Here is an 18,666-nt window from a genome sequence, read left to right on the forward strand (position 1 = left end):
CTTTGACTTTCCTACATTTAATGCCTTCCATAGCCGCTCAGTTGCCCAACACTATGCATTTTACCTCCACAATATTACACTAAAATATTCCCTAATTTCCAGCTCCCTTATTAACTCATAAGCAGTTTCAATAACACCCCCACTTGTCTACACATTTCTACTCTCTCCTGCTATAATTCCACATCTTATTGATAGATTGATTTTTCCAAGTCCAGCTCTGATCATGCAACCAACTAACTTATTCAAAAGCATACTGGTTTCCCACTGCCTGTTTTGACTCCATATTCAAACATTCAAGGCTATTCATAAAATTGCTATAATCTGCTATCTAAATTGTCTTTCCGGGACCTGTGTGTTCATAAAGTACACTTCCTTTAAACTTTAAGCTATTTGATCTTTCTTCTTTTGCTCCTGCAGTTTCCTCAACACATCATGTCTTGTATTGTCACATACTCAGTTCTGACCTACCTTTCAAGTTGCTCCCAGAAAGTCCAGTGTTTATGCTAATACTGGTCATACTTGTGCAGATATACCATTTATCTCATAAGGTTAGGAATGATCCAAGATATATTGAAATGATTCTTCTAACAAATACATTATTTCTCCATTATTTCTTCACTTGTGAGACACAGTTTTCAAAACACAAGGAGATGGCAGCAAGGGGCATCTTGGGAGAAGTGCTTAAAGATTAAGGTACTAAAATTTAAGGATATCTATATCTATATATATATATAGATATAGTTTATATCGTTCAAGGAACAGTAGATAGATGCTTATTTTATCCTTGCATTAGTTATAGTAATTAATACTGTTTAACCAACCACACAAAAATCTGAGTAGTTTAATGCAATAAGGTAGATTTCCCACACATCTTATATTCCAACGGGGTCAGGTGACTCTCTTGAGTAGGTGTTCTTCAAAAAGTGATTTAGAAAGACAGACTCCTCTCATCTATGGCTTTGTGATCTGAAACACATGTATCCAGAGAGGGAAATGTTCCTAGGAGATGAAGACAGAGATGAAACATTGCGTAAAATGATTTTAGGTTTCAAGGCTGAAGTTGGCTTATGTCACTGAAGTTCACATTCCATTATCCAGAAAGTCATATGGCTTCTAACTGAACTACAAGGGATATTGGAAACTATGCCCATGCTACTTTCCAAGGAAGAGAAAATGGTCTGTCTCTAAAGAGTACACTGCATCAACTCTGACAGGGTCCTTAAGTTCATCTTCTTAAGTTTATATTCTTATAGTATCAATATTTTACAGCATAGCTGAAATAGATTTTTTGAAATAAAGCTTTGTACATTGTCTTCATTCTAATACCTTCAAAAATTCAAGACTAGCAATTGATGCCTTTGAAAGAACACTAGAATTCAAAAATTAAATTTTAATATTCACATTTATAGTTTATACATAAACATAGCTGTATTTCCCCAAACCAATAACATTGAAATTATTAAATTAAAAAGGAACTATATTAAGAAGGAAAAGACTATACTTCATAATGAGAAAGATAAACTAATCCTCAAATAGCCACCATGCTAGTATTTCAATGAAGTCAAAAAGAATATTCAAGACATCACTTACTTTATGGTAAATACATAGAAAAGGCAAATACATTCCATAGAAGTGATGCAATGTAAATACAATGAGGGTGACAGCCCATTTAAAAAAGAGAAGGAAAGAGAAGATCAAACATCTTTTAGAAAATGCCTCCAAAGAACTTTTATAAGTTTGTTTTTTGGAGCAGTTTTGGGTTCACAGAAAAATTGAGGGGAAGATACAGAGATTTCCCATACAACCCTCACTTTTACACATACATAGTCTCCCTCATTATTAACATCCCCCAACAGAGTAATACATTTGTTACAATTGATGAAACCATGTTGACATATCATAATTACCTGAAGTTCATCATACATAGGGTTCATTCTTACTGCACCTTTTAAGGGCTTGGAGAAGTGAATGACATGTACCCACCATTATAGTATCATACAGTATATCCTCACTGCCCTGAAAATACTCTTTGCTTGGTCTATTCATCTCTCTCCTCACTCACCCAACCCTTGGCAACCACCAATCTTTTCCCTGTCTCCATAGTTTTGCCTTCCCCAAAATGTTATATATTTGAAATCATACAGTATGTAGCTTTTTCAGATGGGCTTATTTCACTTGGTATTATGCATTTAAGATTCTTTTCATATCTTGATAGCTCATTTCTTTTTAGTGCTGAATAATATTCCATTGTCTGGATATACCACAGTTTATTCATTCACCTCCTGAAGGAAATCTGGGTTGCTTCCAAGTGCTGGCAATTGTGAATAATGCTGCTATAAAAATATGTGTACAGATTTTTGTATTGACATAAGCCTCACACAAAGACCTGTATACATATAGGACCTGTGTTAACTCCTTTGGGTAGTTGCCAAGAACTGTGATTAATTGGTCGCATGGTAATAGTATTTCTAGTTTTGTAAGAAACTGCTATACTGTTTTCCAAAGAAACTTACCTTGCTGCATTCCCACCAGCATGAATACGAGTTCCTGTTGCTCCTAATCCTCATTAGCGTATGGTGTTGTCTGTATTCTGGATTTTGGCTATTCTTATAGGTGTGTAGTGGTATCTCACTGTGGCTTTAATTTGAATTTCCATGATGACATATGATAGAGACCGCATTTTCATATGGTAATTTGTTATCTGTGTATTGCCTTTGATGAGATGGCTGTTAGTATCTGGAGCTCATTTTTTATTCTGGTTGTTTGCTTCCTTAATGTTGAGTCTCAAGAGATCTTTGTATTATATATTTTGGATAAAACTGCTTTATTAGATGTATCTTTTACAAATGTTTCTTCTCATTCTGAGGCTTGTCTTCTCATTCTCTTGACATTGTCTTTTGCAAAACAGAAATTTTTAATTTCAGTAAGTTCTACTTTATCATAATTTCAGTAAAATCTACTTTATCAAGTATTTTTTCCATGGGCCATGGCTTTGGCATTTCTTTGCATTAAAAAAGTGTGAATTGGTGATAATTATGCCTACATAACTAATTCTTCCTTCAGGAATAAAGGGAAACAGAAAACCTTCAAATAGAACAAAGAAATTGTTTTCTTACTTTTGAGCCGATATCGTCATACAATCTTGAACTTTTAGATGACTAACAAGTTACACAGAAGTTGTTTAGAAATGGCATGTGATGCCATTCCCTCTGAATCCAGTAAGGATCAAAATAAGGATTAAAAAAAAACTTTGTATTCAAAGTTATATATATATATATGATGAAAAATTAATTAAAGATATCCAAGGCATTATTTAAGGGTGGAGAGAGAGGCACATTTGAGAAAGGATTTTCTAAATATAAACGGGTGGAGAAAGGGAAATTATTTTGTTAAAGAAATGAGTTCAATAAATTGATTTTTGCTAATGATAATGAATAGGAATGTCCTCTGGAAAGCAAGTTCAAAAGGTAAATGAGTCCAGGAAATTACAATGCTACTTTTGGAAATAATTCTAGCTATATTTTCTAAATGTTTATAGATAATTTTTAAAAGAACATAAAGAGGCCATCTAAACTCAGAGTTACATAATCATATGACATTTATTTAAATCTGCTAGTATGAAAATAGGAAAAGAACAAGCAGGTCAAAGGTAGTTCAAAGATATTATTTCTCACAGAATATAAATTAAGGAATATTTAAAAAATATACTTCGCTTTTACTAAGAGACAAGCAAAGTAAACCAGTAATACTTTATCTGAAAGTAAATAATAGATAAGTACAAATGATAACAATTAATATTTATTATTCTTTTTTATATTTGAATTACATTTTATTTATTTTTCCATTGGCACTACATGCAATATAGAAAAACAAACCCTACCTTACCCCTGCCCCTGACTTCTCCTTTTTCTCCCAGGGACAACTACTGTTGACAGTTCTTGGCAGTGCTTTTGAAGATACTCTTCAAGATATTGGAGACATATATAAGCATATAACATGTATTACATTTATGCACATATATATTTTATACAGCCAAAAAGAGTTCACTATATACAATATTCTGTACATTGATTTATTTAATTAGCATTATATTTTGAAATTTATGTATAAATATATGTGCAGTTTATTCTTAACAGCTACAATTGCAGACATACATATACACAACTATGTATAGCTGTGTCATATTTAAATATTGTCAAATATCATATATTATTTCAAGTAACACAATTGCTATATTGCTATATCAGAGGGTAAGTGAAATACTAATTTTGATAAATATTTCTAACTGCATTATAGTTGAACTCCAAGCATCAGTTTAGACATTGCCTATCTTTCCACTCCCTCTAAGATTATGACATATAAATTTGGTTAGTGCCTAACCAAGCTATGAAAAATGGCATCATATAATTTTAATACAATTTTTAAAATTATGAGTGAGATCAGTTTTATATGTTTGAAACTATTAAAACTGACTTAATTAAATTGACTGTTCATATTTTTTGTGCATTTGTATCGAGCTAATGTATCTATATTATGCATTTTTCATATTTATTTAACAGAGAATCTAGCCCTATTTATGTGATATGAATTACAAATATTTTCCCACCTCTCTTTGTCATTTATGTTTACATATTTTTGTCTTCATGCAGGTATTTTAAATTTATTTAACCTTATTCTTACTTTTATGATACCTAAATATTGTGTCATGTTTATTCATTCCAACATTATTAGAAAATCATCCTATATTTGTGGAACTTTTATGATTTAATTTATCATTCTTAATTTTAGATCAATTCAGAAATTTGAGGTAGATAAAATAGTAGAAGAGGTCTCAGCTTTGCTTTTTACACTGATAATCCTGTTGTCCCAAAATCATTCACTGAATAATTTTTTCTCAGCTGATAAAATACATTAAGTTCAAGAGTATATTTCTCTCTAGACTTTCCATTCTATCAATCAATTCACCAATAAAACATTTTTAACATACTGTAATTTCAGAATCTATTTTATATTCAACTTTAGTGAGCTCTAGTGAGTTCTCTTCCTTTATTGAAGTTTATTTACTGAATAGAATTTTTGTTTCTATGTTTCTGAAACCAAAAATAGTTTTTAGTATTTTATTGGATCATAGGAAATTTACATGGAAATTTAGGAAAAATTAAATTATATAATATTGAGCAGTCTTATAAAAAACATGACATTATTATATTTTTTACATAATTTGTGTCCCAGGATATCATTTTTCTGCCTTTTTCATTTTTTTTAGTTGAGTCATTGTAACTTTACATGCCAATTGCAGGTAATAGTATACAAAATATCTTGCACAATTCCTCCATTTCCCTGATGGTAAATTGGAAAACTATAGTATGATATGACAACGAGGATATTGATATTGATATAATCCACTTACTCAGATTTCTCCAGTTTCATCTGGAGTATGTGTACATATATTAAGTTCTATACAAGCTTTTCACCTGAGTCCGCTGCTACAGTCAAAATAATGAACAGTTCTAACCTTAACATTCCTTCTGCTTTTATCCATTACCTATCTTCCTCCTGCCACATTTTCCATCTCTCTAATTCCCAGTAACCACTACTCTGTCCTCCATTTTTAAAATTCTGTCATATCAAAAATGTTATAAAAATACAGTCATGTTGTACAGACATATCTCAGAGACATTGTGGGGTTTGGTTTCAGACTACTACAAAAAAGCAGATACCATTATAAAGCAAGTCACATGAAATTCTTGGTTTCCTAATGCCTATAAAAGTTATGTTCATCTAACACTGTAATCTGTTATGTGTGTAATAGCATTATGTCTAAAAAAACAATGTATACACCTTAATTAAAAATACTTTATTGCTACATAATGCTAACCATTATCTGAGCCTTCGGCAAGTTGTAACCTCTTCGGTGGTGGAGAGTTTTGTCTTTATATTTATGGCTGCTGACTGATCAGGTTGGTGGTTACTGAAGGTTTGTGTGGCTGTAACAATTTCTTAAGACAGCAATGAAGTTTGCTTTATCAATTGACTCTTCCTTTCAAGAAAATTTCTCTTTGGCGTGTGATTCTGTTTGACAGCCTTTTACTCACAGTAGAACTTCTTTCAAAATTGGAGTCAATATTCTCAAACCTTGCCACTGTTTTATCAACTATGTATATATCATTATAAACCATTGTAATGTTCTAAACTGTTTGTTGTCATTTCAAAAATCTTCACAGCACATTCACCAGGAGTAAATTCCATATCAAGAAACCACTCACTTTGCTGATCTGTAAAAAGCAACTCCTCATCTATTCAAGTTTTATCATGAGATTGCAGCAATTCAGTCACATCTTCAACCTCCACTTCCAATTCTACCTCTCTTGCTATTTCCATGATAGCTGTAGTTGCTTCCTCCACTGAAATAATGAACCACACAAAGTCACCCATGAAAGTTAAAATCAACTTCTTCCAAATTCCTGTTAAAGTTGACTTGTTAACCTTCTTTCATGGATTGTGAATGGTCTTGATGACATCTAACATGGTAAAACTTGCCCACAAAATTTTGCCAAGTTCCATCAGAGGAGTCATTATTTATGGCAGCTATAGTCATAAAAAATCTATTTCATAATAACACTTGAAAGTTGAAATTATTTCTAGATTCATGGTCTGCAGAATAGATACTTTAGCAGGCATGAAAACAATATTATTCTTCTTGTACGTCATCATCAAAGTTATTGGGTGACCAAGTACATTGTCAATGAGCAGTAATATTTTAGAAAGAATCTTTTTTCTGAGCAGTAGGTCTCAACAGTGAGCTTATCATATTCAGTAAACCCATGCTGTAAACAGATGTGCTGTCTTCCAGGCTTTTTTGTTGCATTTATAGAGCACAGGCAGAGTAGATTTAGCATAATTCTTAAAGGCCTTAGGATTTTCAGAATGATATACGAGCATTGGCTTTAACTTAAAGCCACCAACTGTGTTAGCCTTTAACAGGAGATTCAGCTGTGCTTTGACGTTTTGAAGCCAAGCATTGACTTCTCCTCTCCAGCTATGAAAGTCCTGACGGATGATATCTTCTTCCAACAGTAGTCTGTTTCATTTACATGGGAAATCTGTTGTTTAGTGTAGCTACCATCATTAATGATCTTAGCTATATCTTCTAAATAAGTCGCTGCAGCTATTCCATCAGCACTTGCTGTTTCACTTTGCACTTTTATGTTACGGAGATAATTCTTTCCTTAAACCTCATGAACCAACCTCTGGTAACTTCTGACTTTTCTTCTGCAGCTTCTTCTCCTCTCAACAGTCTTTACAGAATGAAAGCAAGTGTTAGAACCTTGCTCTTGCATTCTTTTGGCTTAAGGGAATATGTGTAGCAGGTTTGATATATCTAGACTACCTAATCTTTCTTCATATCAGCAATAAGGCTGTTTCACTTTCTTATCAGACATTTGTTCACTTTTGTATAGCACTTCTAATCTCATTCAAATCTCATTCAAGAACATTTTCTTTGTATTCACATTTTGGCCTACTGTTTGGCACAAAAAGTCTAGCTTTTGGCCTATTTTGGCTGCCAACAAGCTTTCCTCATTAAGCTTAATCATTTCTAGCTTTTGTTTTCAAGTGAGAGGTGTTCATCTCTTCCTTTAATTTGAACACATAGAAGCCATTGTGGTGTTATTAGTTGGCCTAATTACATTATTATTATTGTGTCTTAGAGGATAGGATGGCCTGAGAACAGGGAGAGATGGAAGAACAGCTGATAGGCAGAGGAGTCAGAATGCACACCACATTTATCAGTAGTTTAACATCTTATATTAGTGTAGTTTATGGCACCAAAAAGCAATTACAATAGTAACATCAAAGGTCACTAATCACAGATCACTGTAACAGATATAGTAATGAAAAAGTTTGAAATATTGGGAGAATTACCAAACTCTATAACACAGACAGGAAGTGAGCACATGCGACCAGAAAAAATGGTACTGATAGACTTATTCAACGCAAGGTTGCCACAAACCTTCAAACTGTAAAAAATGCAATATCTGTGAAACACAACTAAGGTGAAATTAAATGAAGTATGCCTGTAATACATTTGGGGATGGTTTTTCTTAATTTTTACGTATCATAATTTCCTGGAAATTCACCCATGTTGTTTTGTGTATCAATAGTTCGTTCCTTTTTATTGCTGAGTAGTGTTCCATGATATGCATATGCCACATTTATCGAGTGTAGAAAATCTGAGGTGATTAAACTTTTGATTGTTGCAAGTAAACCTCTTACGAACATTCAGGTACAGATTGTTATGTGAACACAAGTTTTCATTTCTCTGGGATAAATGCCCAGAACTGAAATTACTGGGTTATGTAGTAGTACTATGTTTAGTTTAGTTTATTAATAGAAATCATGAAACAGTTTTCCAGAGTAGCTGCATTACGCTTCATGCCCACTACAAATGCATGAGTGAGCCAATTTCTCTGTATTCTCACCAGCATTTGGCATTGCCACTATTTTATATTTTAGTCATTCTGAAAGGTGTATGTGATGTCTCGTTTTGATTTTAATTTGAATTTTCCTAACAGATAATGATATCGAACATCTTTTCATGTATTTATTTGGATCTGCATATCTTCTTTGGTGAAATTTCTGCTAATATTTTTGTTCATTTTTGAATTAAATTGTTATTTGTTATATTTTGAAAATTCTTTATCTAGCCTAGATGCCAATACTTTGTCAGGTATGAGACTTGCAAATATTTTCTCTTAGTCTGCATCTTTTCTTTTAGTCTTCTTCACATGGCCTTTCTTTTACAAAGCAAGTCATTTTAATTTTGAATATGTCTAATTTAATAAATTCAACTTTCTATGAATTATGCTTTTGGCTTCAAGTCCAAGGACTTTTTTTCTAGACCTCAATCCTGAAGATTTTTTTCTAAATCTCTATTTAGAAATAAAAATTTTCTCTAAATCTTTATTTGGGAATAAAATCCCAAAGATTTTATTCCTGTTAATTTGATAGCTTTACGTTTTACATTTAGTCTGTAATCCCATTTGAGTTAACTTTTGCATAAGGTGTGAAATTTAAATTCAGGTCATTTTATTTTATTGTCATTTTTCCCTATTGATATCCAATTCCTTCAGTACCATTTCTAGAAAGAACGTTCTTCCTCCATTGAAATGCTTTTGCTCCTTTTTCAATAATCAATTGGGCATATTGGTGTGGGTCTATTTTTGGTTCTATTTTCTTCTTCTTTTTTTTTTTTTTTTTTTTGAGATGGAGTCTCGCTCTGTTGCCCAGGCTGGAGTGCAATGGTGCAATCTTGGCTCACTGAAACCTCTACTTCCCGGGTTCAAGCAATTCTCCTGCCTCAGCCTCCCAAGTAGCTGGGACTACAGGTACGCGCCACCATGCCCAGCTAATTTTTGTATTTTTAGTAGAGACGGGGTTTCACAATGTTGGCCAGGATGGTCTTGATCTCTTGACCTCATGATCCACCTGCTTTGGCCTCCCAAAGTGCAGGGATTACAGGCATGAGTCACCGCACTGGCCTCTGGTTCCGTTTTCTGTTCCATTGATCTATGTGTCTACTCCCTGGCAATAATCTTGATGACTATAGCTATATAGTAAAAGTTAACTTAAGATAGAATTATTTCTTCCATTTTATTCTACCTTGTCATGATTGTTTGGTCTATTTTAGGGTCTATGCCCTTTTTGTATATATGTTAGAAGAAGCAGCTCTGTATATTAAAAACAGACTGCAGGGGTTTCCATAGAAATTGCATTAAACCTAAAGACCAGTTTGGGGAAAAGAGATATCTTTATTATGTCGAATCTTTGAATCCATGAAGGTTACATGACTCCATTTATTCATGTCTTTGATTTCTTTCATCAGCATTTTGTAATTTTAGATACATAGACCCTGTACAGATTTTGTTGTGTCTACTTAAATATTTACTTTTTTGGAACAATTATAAGTAATATTGTGATTTTATTTTGGTTTCTGTATACTCATACCTATACAAAAAAAACCACTATATTAAAAGTAATTGAAATCATACACAGTATGTTATCTTATCAAAATGGAATTAAACTAGGACTCAATAATCAAAAGTCAAGGAGAAAATTTCTAAATACAATGGAATTAAACAACACACTTTTAAAAAAGGAAATCTCTAGAAAGTTTTACTCAATAATTGAATGAATAAAAATCCAACCAAAACACATCCAAATCTGTGAGACACTGCTTAGGCAGTTCTGAGAGGAAAATTTATAGCACTAAATGTCTACATTAGAAATGAGCCAGCAATTCCTCTTCTGGGTATATATCCAAGGGAAATGAAATCATCACCTTATAAAGACATCTATATTCTCATGTTCACTGCAGCATTATTCACAATAGCCAGAGTATGAAAACAACCTAAGTGTCCATCAACAGATAAATGAATAAGACTGTGATATATATGCCTTAATTTTAAAGGCTAAATAATATTCATATATATACGTATATGATGAAATATTATATATACAAACATATATATACATATACATGTACACAGACACAATAGAATATTATTTAGCCTTAAAAAAGAAGCAGATACTATCATTTGCCACAACATGGATAAAACTGGAGGACATTACAGTAAATGAAATAAGCCAGACACAGAAAGAAAAGTATTGCATGATCTCACCTATATGTGAAATATTTTTTTTAAAAGTTGAATATACAGTGATAGAGAATAAAACAGTGGTTACCAGGGGTGGTTTAGGAAGAAGCAGATGTGGAGATGCAGTTCAAAGAATTCAAAGTAGAACATATTTATGATGAGTAAGTCTAAAGACCTAATGTACAACACAAGAATTATAGTTAATAATAGTGTATTGTATTCAGGATGTTTGCTAAATTAGTAGATTATGAGTGTTCTTTCCATAGGGGAAAAATGGGTAACTATTTCAGGTGATGAATATGTTAATTTGTTTTACTATTGTAACTATTTACTATATATATATCATAACATTATGTTGTTTACCTTAAATATACACATTAAAATTTATTTTACAAAAACTAAATAAGAAAAAGTTTCAAATCAATAACCTAAACTTCTACCTCAAAATACTAGAAAAAGGAAGTAAGCAGAAGCAAGGAAATAATACACATGGAAACAGAAAATCAATGTAATTAGAAAGAAAAAACAATACAGAAAATCAGCGAAACAGATTCTTTTTCTTCAAAATATTGCTAAAATTGACAAACTCTAGAAAGACTAAGAAAAAAAGAAGACATATCACTAATATCAGGAATGAAAAAGGGGATATTACTGTAAATCCTGCAGCCATTAGAGAGTAAGGAACTGCTATAAATGCATTATACTCATACATTTCACAACTTAGAAGATATGAACAAATTCCTTGACATTTACAAGTTAATTGTTGGGCTTGCCATTCTACCCTCTATGACCTTCCTACTAATTACCTCCTATCTCAGTGACTTTAAACTCACTCATATGAGGCCCTCCATCCTGTGGTACTTCACCTGTACCCCAAGAGCAAGTCAACAACTCATTCTTCCCTGAAAGCCATTCATGAATTTAAATTACCAAGGTAAGGTCACCATCACATATGTTCCCAAGCTGGGATACTCCACCAGTTTGGTCTAAAAAACTAAATATGTCTATGATTTCTTTATATGTGGTCATGGAAATCCCAGAGAGTATTGCTATTTTCCCAAATTAGAGTCTTAAATCTTTTACTCTCATTTTCCCACACATTCTATGAACCTCTACAACTAATATTTTATTTCTTAAGCTGGTTTATGACTGCATGGCATTTCTTGTATATTTTCTTTACATTTATATACTTTTATATTCATAAAATATCAATTAAAATGTTTAGACCCGGTCATTTATGAGTAGTCTACCTTTGTCAAATTTATTTCTTCTATGAATCAAAAGTCTTTAAACTTTTCTATCTCCTCTGAGGTCAATTTGGGAATTTTTATTTTTCTCAAAGGTTATCTATTCCATTCAAATTTAATATGCAGTTTTACACTTTGATTTTGTATTTGACATATAATTTAAAAGAGATTTCAAAGTATTTATTATTCTTTTTCAGATGCAAAATTTTTCTGCAAATATTTGTAATACGTTAAGTTTTTTTGAAGAGATGCAACATGAGAGGTTTTTGGCGTTGTTTTGTTTTTTCCTTTGGAGAATATGCCATCCTAGCACCTTAAAGAAAATATGTGTTTTCAGGATATATATAATTCATAATTCTATATGTGGAATTTATAATGCAAAAGTGAAATACAAATAACCAAAATATGATAAGGTATAATTAAGATGTTTATCTAAAAATAAGATTTGTTAAGATGTTATTGAAATATTCAATTAAGATTTTTTAATACTCTAAAATTTATAAAATTCTTGCCTTATAAATACTGAAGCTATTATTCGGTGTATGAATAGCCAAAATTGTTGCCTATTTTATTGCAGATGGAAATTTTATCATTATAAACTATCCATTTCTTGGGTATTTAATGCCATTTAAATTTAATTCAGAACTGTCTGACTCTGACATTATGACCAAGGTTCTTCATCATTTTGGTATTTTTGCCATTAATTTTATTTTCAAATGCTTCAGACCATTTATAGTTATATCCCTTTTTAAAAACCATAACATTGAAATAAGCAGCTTTTACTCATTAAAAATGCACTTATGAAATTACAGTTGTATTTATTGATAGAACAGATATATTTGGTCTATCATTTTTATGCTCTGCTTTTGTTTTTATTCTATTTATAAATATTAAAATCTAGTCTGCTTTTCTGTAATAATTTTGTATGTGTATTTTATCTGAGATTTTGGAAGGTTTTTCATTCTTTCATTTCTTTTATATCTTTAATTTAACATTCACAATACACATAACTTTCTAATTCTAGACCTTGTCTATTAACTTCTAATTTGAGAATAAGAAAGGCACTTTTTCACTTATTTACTTCTGTATTTCTATCTGAATATCTTCAGATTATATTTTTTAAACAGGCTTGAGTTTTTAATTATTTTAGATTTAATGAAAAATTTAAAAAGTTATCCATAAAGTTTCCATATATCTTCTCACCAAGTTTTCCCTATTATTGACCTCTTATGGTGATTGTTTATGGTTAATGAACCAATGCTGATACATTATTATTAACTAAGGTCTGTGCTTTAGTCAGTATTTTTTTTAATCTAATTTACTTTTCTGCTTCAGGATCCTATATAGGATAACACACTACATTTAGTTGTCATGACTCCTCCTTGCTGTGATAGATTTTTACTCTCCTTATTTTTGCTACCTTAAATGTTTGGAGGATTACTAGGTAAGTCCCTCTACTGAAATTTATCTCATGTTTCCTCATGGTTAGCATAGGGTTATGGGTTTAGGGGAGGAAGATTACAGAAACAAAATGTCATTATCTTCTCATCATACCAAGAGTACATACTGACAACATGATTTATCTACTGCTGACATTGACCATGATCATCTATCTGAGGTAGTATTTGTCAAGTTTATCTCTCATAAAGTTTTTTTTAATCTACTTTCCATACTCTGCTTTCTGTATGGAAGCCATTATGTGCAGACTACACCTAAGGAGTAGGGATTTATGCCCCCGTATCCCACTTGAAGATGGATTATTTATATAAATTATTTGAAATTGTTCTGCAAAGGAGAGTGTCTCTTCCATCTTATTGATATAGATAAATGATTCATTCATTTACTCTCCTTGTTTCATTTACTCAAGGTATAAAGTAAATAACCGTGATTTATCTATATAAATGATATCTAAATCTAAATCACTGATAACTATATCAAGTATACCTATTATATCAGGGTATAAATATTCATGAGTCTATACTGATTTAGATAAATCACTGATATATCTATATTTATAATACAATATTATAAATCAGTGGTATCTATATCTAAATATACATAATATTATATTATATTATAATAATTTACATTGAAATATTATAATATTTACTTTTAGATATAGATATCACTGATTTATAGCAAAATCACTGATATCTATATCAGTGTAGACTCATAGATATTTACTTTAAAGCTTGAGTTTATAATCCAATACTAATACATTTATTTTGTGGTTCAAATGGTTTCAGACTGGGGGAGACTTTCAGCCATTGGAGGGGCTTTCAGGTAGCTCCTATGTCCCTTTGACCACCAGCAATAACAATGTTTAGCTTTTTTTCATATGTTTGCTGGCCACGTAAATGTCTTTTTCTGACAAGTGTCTGTTCCTTTGCCCACTTTTTGAAGGGGTTGTTTTTTTCTTGTAAATATGTTTAAGTTCCTTGTAAATTCTGGATATTAGACCTTTGTCAGATAGATTGCAAAAATTTTCTCCCATTCTGTAGGTTATCTGTTCACTCTGATCATAGTCTCTTTTGCTGTGCAGAAGCTCTTTAGTTTAATTAGATCCCATTTGTCAGTTTTGGCTTTTGTTGCAAGTGCTTTTGGCGTTTTTGTCATGAAGTCTTTGTCCATGCCTATGTCCCGAATGGTATTGCCTAGGTCTTCTTCTAGGGCTTAACATCACTGGTTATTAGAGAAATGCAAATCAAAACCAAAATGAGATACCATCTCATGCCAGTCAGAATGGCGATTATTAAAATGTCAGAAAACAATAGATGCTGGCATGGCTGTGGAGAAATAGGAACACCTTTATACAGTTGGTGAGATGTAAGTTAGTTCAACCATCATGGAAGACAGTATGGTGATTCCTCAAGGATCTAGAACCAGAAATATCATTTGACTCAGCAATCCCATTACTGGGTATATACCCAAAGGGATATAAATCATTCTACTGTAAAGACATATGCACCTATATGTTTACTGCAGCACTATTTATAATAGCAAAAACATGGAACCAGCCCAAATGCCCATCAATGATAGACTAGATAAAGAAAATGTAGCAGATATACACCATGGATTACTATGCAGTCATAAAAAAGAATGAGATCATGTCCTTTGCAGGGGACATGGATGAAGCTGGAAGCCATCATCCTCAGCAAACTAACACAGGAACAGAAAACCAGACATCACATGTTCTCACTCATAAGTGGGAGTAGAACACTGAGAATGCATGGACACAGACAGGGAACGACATACACCAGGGCCTGCTGGGAAGTGGCAGGGTGAGGGGAGGGAACTTACAGGATGGGTCAATAGGTGCAGCAAACCACCATGGCACACATATACCTACATAACAAACCTGCATGTTCTGTACATGTATCCCACTTTTTTTAGAAGAAGAAGTAAACTAAAAAAAAAAAAATTGCACTTTCTTATTTTCTAGTACTACAAGATATTCCAGGCTAATTTTGTGTATTTCCTGTCACAATCCTAGAATCAGCCATTTCTCCAAATAAATCTGGGTCCCTTTACTGCAGAATGGTATCAAAACCCAAAATCTGTCTGCTACGTATGCTTGTTGGTGTTGAGGGTCACTGCTAGGCTCTCTAGACTCATAGGGCAAAAAATGTACCCGCCTATGATTACCCAGGTGTATACAAATATTTATATATATTTCTACATGTAAGAATCGTATTTATATGTTTTATTCTCTATCTCTATACATTTGACTTTTTTATTCCACATATAAGCAAGATTATGTAATATTTTTCTGTGTCTAGCTTATCTCTACGTCAGGCTTATTTCATAATGTCCTCCAGTTTCATGAAAATGACAAGATCGCCTCCTTTATTCAGGTTGTTTAATCATGAAATATGTGGGAATTTCCCAGCTATTTGTCTGTTATTGACTTCTAATTTAATTTCATTGTGTTATGAGAACATCCCTTGTATAATTTATATTATTTAAAATTTATTAAGCTGTGTTTTATGGCCTAGAATGTGGTCAGTCATGGTGAATGTTTCATGCGAGCTTGAGAATAATGGGTGGTCTGCTACTGTTGGATGGAGCTTTCCGTAAATGCCATGTTCCAGGTAGCAGCCACTTTCTTTACAAGTGAATTTCTGTATTCTTTGCTTTCTTCTAGACAACTGAGACAAGCAACTGTAAGACTGCTTATCCTGTAGTCTCTTTCATCATCCCTGTCTTCCTGCCTCACTGAGAAAGAATTCCTTCCAAAATCTGCCTTCTAATTTCTCAGAAAACATCATATCTTTTGCATACAACATCACAAAAACATCATATCTTTTGCATATGCTTGGATTTTTAAAAAATCAAATGGAATTATTCCCAGACTATGCACTGATGGAGTTACTGTTTCAAAGAAAATATAAAGATTGTCTGAAAAACAAATCTGCATCAATTTGGAGCAAATGCTTCTACAGAATAATTTGTGACCCACACAAATTATTCTGTAGAATACAGTGCTAAGTAGGTAATGTGCTGTGTAATACAGTGCTAAGTAGGTCAATGTGCTGTGGTTAGGCAGAGAAATATTTTAAAACGTTTTGTCAGGAAGGGCCACTTAATAATATGAGAGCTGCTTGACATTACCCTAATAGGAGTATTCTAAATCATGCCCTAAAGTGAATATACTTGAAAAAAGTTCTATTTCTAATAAATAGCGTTATGTACATGATATAAATAATAAAAGGTAGAATGTGTTGATGAAATTGCCAGAGGCAGTATAAGTAACTAGAAAAACAACATTCAAAATTAAATGCTTTGTTATATTATGCTAATTATAAAAGCAATAATTTGTCACCCATTGAATATTTTGTATGAAATGTTTATTATAATAATGAATGTAATTTAAAAGAAATGGAGACACTGATGAGGCAATAGAGGTTAAATGGTCTCAATATTCTTTTTCTTAAGCAAATGTGCTCAACAACCATTTACAGTATGCAATTTTTAACTTCTTACAAAACAGAACTATTACTAAAAATGATAAACATGACAGCAATTTAAGCATTTTTTTAAAGGGATCTCTAACTTTACATAATCTCCTGGTACTGAAATGCGTTATTATTTTAAATGAGTGTTATTTACTTAATAATCTATAAAAAGTCATCTGACTCCTCCATAGATTTTTCTTATGCCAAAGCATATTAGAGTCCTTGCAGTGAAATATTAAACCCTTAGGTTATAAAACTTACAAATGAGCCGTAACTGTCGATTAGGTCAGTACAGGTGCTACATATGGGCCATCCTTTCGTTAAAATCACCTGTAATATTTCACAGTAAAAATATCAAGCCTGTACTGCAATGATTTACTATAAAAAGAAGATGCCATAAAAATGAAATGCATATATATTTTCCTTTCAAAAAGGTGTGAGATGTCTGAAAAAATTAATTTCTAAACATTTTAAAATGCAGTATATTTCAAGAAATATTCTGTATCTTTAAATGTTTTAGAATGACATATATTTAGATTATTCAGATTTCATTCTAATTTATTTCCAGTTATGCCAGAATACAATTGGAGGAATTATCTTAATTTATACCTACACCTGGAGGAGCAGGACCAAAGATAAAGAAAGAAAATTAGCAACGTTGTGAAGTGAAAGAAACACAGAACTGTAAATTCAGAGATCTTTATTGTAATCTAAGCTCTGCTACTAACTAGCTGTGTTATCCAGGCAAGGTATCTTACTTATTGAATCTTCAGTCTGGTTTCCTCTAGAAGAAAGATATTAAAGTGTAATTTCTAAGGACAATCTCTGAGATAAATCTCTGAGATATGAATGCCCACTTTTTAAAAAAATTGAATTTCAAATTTAGACGTAATTTTTAATAAAATCAATATGGGGGTGCTTAACATTTCTAAATCTACCAGTAAAGTCTCAAAGAAGGACCCTTAGCTAAATGGTAGACAGCAAACATCAAAATAATTATACATTTCAAGATAATTAAAAAGTAATAAACTTGTTAATCAAAAATGAGGTTAACATTGAATTGAGAAGTAGAACAATTACATAATTCCAAACTACTTTTGTTAGTTTTTTATTTAAAAAAATTCAAAATATTTAGATTTACAGAAAAGTTGTGTAGTGAAGATAGTTTTCATATGCTCTATCCCGTTTCCTATATTACTAACACCTTAAGCTAGTATCATACATTTATCACAATTAATGAAACAGTATTGATCCATTCTTATGAACTAAAGTTCATTCTTTATTAAGATGTTTTTAGTTTTTACCTATGTTATTTTTCTGTTCCTGGTTTCCATCCAGAATATCACATTTGTTTTGTTGGCATGTCCCTTATGGCTCTTCTTGGCAGTGAAATTTTCTCAGGCTTGCCTAGTTATTGATGATCTTGACAATTTTAGGTATACTGGTCAGGTGTTTTGCAGAATTCAGGTTTCTCCAAGGTACTGTTTTTCTCATTTCATACCTGTGCTCTTCTGAAGAAAGTCACAATGTACAGACCATGTTTCAGGAGAGGGAAGGGAAGATTAACCTCCTTTAGGGCACTGTCTACATTAAGTAATTGGAATTCTTCTGCAACGGAGATTTGTTTTTTGTCTCCTTTTATTTATTTATTTAATTATTTACATCGGTATGGACTCATGGATATTTATCTTATACTCTAAGTTTTGATCCAATACAACTTTATTTTGTTGATTGAATTTTTCAGTTTCGACTAATAAAATCTCTTACATTTGACTATGGTATCTCTTCAACATACTTCCAGAATTGTAC

General features: G+C 32.0%; 2 long non-coding RNA genes across 2 annotated transcripts in view; both read right to left on the reverse strand.

The window, feature by feature from the left end:
• Positions 1-811: 811 nt before the first annotated feature.
• On the reverse strand, positions 812-3,025 carry LOC134758949 (uncharacterized). Its single transcript, XR_010134758.1, has 2 exons — positions 2,514-3,025; positions 812-999 (listed from the first exon to the last, which is right to left on the reverse strand). It is a non-coding gene; the product is annotated as an uncharacterized lncRNA (long non-coding RNA).
• An 866-nt stretch (positions 3,026-3,891) lies between these two features.
• Positions 3,892-18,666, reverse strand: part of LOC129523787 (uncharacterized) — an 83,471-nt gene continuing 68,696 nt past the window's right edge. The window contains exon 3 of the long non-coding RNA XR_008667403.2: positions 3,892-3,961. This is a non-coding gene — a long non-coding RNA (uncharacterized lncRNA). The remainder of the gene's footprint in view (positions 3,962-18,666) is intronic.

Source organism: Gorilla gorilla, chromosome 6 (assembly GCF_029281585.2).
Source record: "Gorilla gorilla gorilla isolate KB3781 chromosome 6, NHGRI_mGorGor1-v2.1_pri, whole genome shotgun sequence".
Taxonomy (NCBI): domain Eukaryota; kingdom Metazoa; phylum Chordata; class Mammalia; order Primates; family Hominidae; genus Gorilla; species Gorilla gorilla.